The 3,362-nt window shown below is 45.9% G+C and overlaps 1 non-coding gene across 1 annotated transcript; it reads right to left on the bottom strand.

The window, feature by feature from the left end:
• Nucleotides 1–261: 261 nt before the first annotated feature.
• On the bottom strand, nt 262–425 carry LOC112207625 (U1 spliceosomal RNA). The gene has a single exon (XR_002942053.1). It is a non-coding gene; the product is annotated as a U1 spliceosomal RNA (small nuclear RNA).
• Nucleotides 426–3,362: the final 2,937 nt, after the last annotated feature.

Here is a 3,362-nt window from a genome sequence, read left to right as displayed (position 1 = left end):
GCGTGAGAACCCAAGACACTGGAGACCATGGATCAACCTCTGCAAAAAGCAGCCCTGCGTGGAAAGGGAAGAGCTGTGCGGCCTTCGTGCTAGTTTGCTTGTGTTAAGGCTGACGCTTCCTATTTCTCCTCCAGCGGAAAAGCGACACCTTACTTCCTATTCCTCAGCCTTCCACTGTAAGAATAACAGGACCAAGCCACAAACCAATGAAAGAAAAAAGTAACACTTAAAGTACAACTTATTCTTGAAACTACAAAATAACAAGGGAAAGCGCGAACGCAGTCCACCACTACCACAAATTTTGCAGTCGAGTTTCCCACATTTGGGGAAATCACATGGGTCAGCACATCCAGAGTGCAATGGATAAACCTCATCCTGGGAAAACCACCTTCATGATCATGGTATCTCCCCTGCCGGGTAAGTATGAAGTCCCGCACCTCCGCCCCGCCACAGCCTCATACACCTCACCCTTTACACTCACGGTCGCTTGCCCCGCGCACCCCTGAGCCCTCCTAGCCCTGACACACAGCTGGGACTCTCAGGTCCGACCAGCGGTCCTGAACCCGCTCCCATGGCTCGGGAACTCCTTCGTGGTGAAGCAGCAGGTGGGGAAGCAGCAGCCCCTGGGCTGCCTCATCTACACAGAAGTCGCCCTATCCATGATGTCACCGGCCGTGCCTTTCCCGGTCCCCGTCTGTCTTTCTGCCACTCAGCCGACCAACCCGCTGCCTGAGCCGGCAAGGGGAAGTGACGTCTGTCTCTCCCTTTTTTCCCTCCCTCCCAGGCATCTGTTCTCGCCCAAAGAAGCTGGTCCTTAGCCTGCGTTGCGGAGCAAACTTTCGGCGGCCAGATGGAGCCTGGGCACCCTTCTTCAAATAATGGCTTTTAATTCGCAGACTAGAACGTATAGGACTACAAAAGAAACCAGTTTTCTTCACATGCTTATCCTTGTGATGTAGCATTCCGGTTGAAATTGGAAGCCATTCAATGTGAGAGAGAAACCATATTTATGAAAGTAAAGAGACTGCTCAGATGACTGCAAACCAGCCTTCCTTACTGATTTTATCACTGGTAATGTTATAAAAACAGTTGTCCAGTTTCATGAATCCTGTAGTTTTTTTTTTTTATGTTGTTGTTTTTTTTCCCCCAAATTCAGTATTGTAGAAAAATATGCTGATCCACAAGAGATGATTGGACACTCTCAAACGTGGTATTGGACTTTGTCATCTCTTGCACAGCCATCTCCAGACCTTAGTGCTTACCTCATGTTAGTTTTTTATATTCTGCAAAGACAAAACCAAAATAATCCAAATTTGACACAAATACTTGGGATACACCTTATTTGAGATGTTTAACAAATGTCTGGATCATCTTTTCTTATACTGGATTATAACTCAGGAAACACTGTGAAGTAAGCAAAGTTGGAATTCCCAAGTCAAAGACCATTTGAATATTTACAAGTAGATTTGAGACAGGAATAATACAGGGTGGTCACAGGCTAACAAATTCTAGGCAGCAGATTTACATGACTTGAGGCTATGGGCTGGTAAGATGCTGAAAAACCAGGGTGTGGACCAAGCTGGCTAAGACTGACTGGACCCAAAGTGGTGCTGTATTTGACATAGGTTTTACCTAGGCCCTCATTATATGCTCATTAACATACTAAATCACACACCCACCAGTGCCATGACAGTTCTGAGACTAATATTTGATGTAAAAATGGATGGCACCACAGTTCCGAGAAATCTCCACCTTTACCCAGGAATTTTCATGAATATTCCACTGCTTAGTTAAAGAAACCTATCGAGATGAAACCCCAGAACCCATTGTTCTCTCTTGGGTATGCCCAAACTCCCCTTTCTTGAGTGTGTAGTTTTTGCTTTGCAATAAATCTCTTCTTTTACTATTTGCTAACTCATCCTTGACTTGGTTCTTGAGATGATGTCAAGAGCCTGGACACTACTGCTGGGTTCGAGATCCCACTAGTGTCCGGGAACCTTCCCCAGCCCACCAGTATCAGATTCTATTCCATTGCTCAAATCACGAAACATCAAATGGAGAGTTATCCTTTGAAGACCATAAAGCAAAGATTCTGTGGCATGGTGGCCAGTTAGACCACTGGAAGACATGGCAAAATATTGAAAATGAGGGATTAGATGACAGTGCAGTAACTGCTGAATGCAAAATACTTGATCCAGGCTCCATTCCCTGGAGACTGACCGGGAGACACATTGTCCAGGTAGTAGTGGAGAAATACTTTCTGGGTATCTGACCAGCCTTTGTGGAAAGAACTGGCACCATCCTGCAGATGTAACCACCTGATGGGTTCTTCCTGCTCACTGTACACACAAAATCAATTCATGGAGACCATGGCATTGGGGTAAAGAGTTTAACTGACACAGGCCAGCCATGACATGTGGGGGACAGAGTTATTACTCAAATCAATCTCACTGAAGGCTTGGAGGTAAGGGGTTTTTCAAAGACAGTTTGGTGGGGAGGGGGCTAAGTCTTGGGTGGTGCTTATTGTTGGGAATAAAATCACAGGGGTGTGGAAAATGGCCCTCCTGCACTGAGCCAGCTTCTGGGTGGGGACTAAGGGACTGGTTGATTTTTGGGCCAAATGGTGCCATCCAGTAGTCAGAAATGCAAAAGCCTGAAGAGACTTCTCAAGAGGCCAATCTTAGGTTCTACAATAGTGATGTTCTTCATAGCAGTAACTGGGGAAGCTGCAAATCTTGTGACCTCTGGAATAATGTCTGGTAATTATTTAACGAGGCATATATCTTACTTGAATTCAGGTCCCTTTCATCCTCCTAACTTGGTGGTCTTTCGTTAGTTTTACAGGGGTAATTTAGTTTTGGGGAAGGTTATCATTTTAACCAACATTTTTGGCTGTCCCCATTGTTTTTGGCACCAGGGACTGGTTTCATGGAAGACCATTTTTCCATGGAAGGGGGTGGTGGATAGTTTCCGGATGAAACCGTTCCACCTCAGGTCATCAGGCATTAGTTAGAGTCTCATAAGGAGTGTGCTATCTGGATCCCTCACACACGCAGTTCCCAATAGGGTCCAAGCTCCGATGAGCATGTAATACTGATGCTGATCTGACAAGAGGCAGAGCTCAGGTGGTAATGCTTGAAAGCCTGCAGCTCACCTCCTGCTGTTTGGCTGGGTTCCTAACAGGCCATGGACCAATACCTGTCTTGTGGTCCTGGGGGTTGGGGACCCCTGATTTAAACTATAAACTCAATTTTTCCCAAAAATAGCTTGGGCGAAATTGCACAAGAATGAGCAAAGACAGCTAGCCTGTGAGGCTAGAACCAAAGTGGAGTCAGCCATGTCAGAGTTCTCTTATTGTCATA

Source organism: Pan troglodytes, chromosome 1 (assembly GCF_028858775.2).
Source record: "Pan troglodytes isolate AG18354 chromosome 1, NHGRI_mPanTro3-v2.0_pri, whole genome shotgun sequence".
NCBI lineage: Eukaryota > Metazoa > Chordata > Mammalia > Primates > Hominidae > Pan > Pan troglodytes.
The sequence above is the reverse complement of the archived record's forward strand: the minus strand, read 5'-3'. Positions and strand labels throughout refer to the sequence as shown.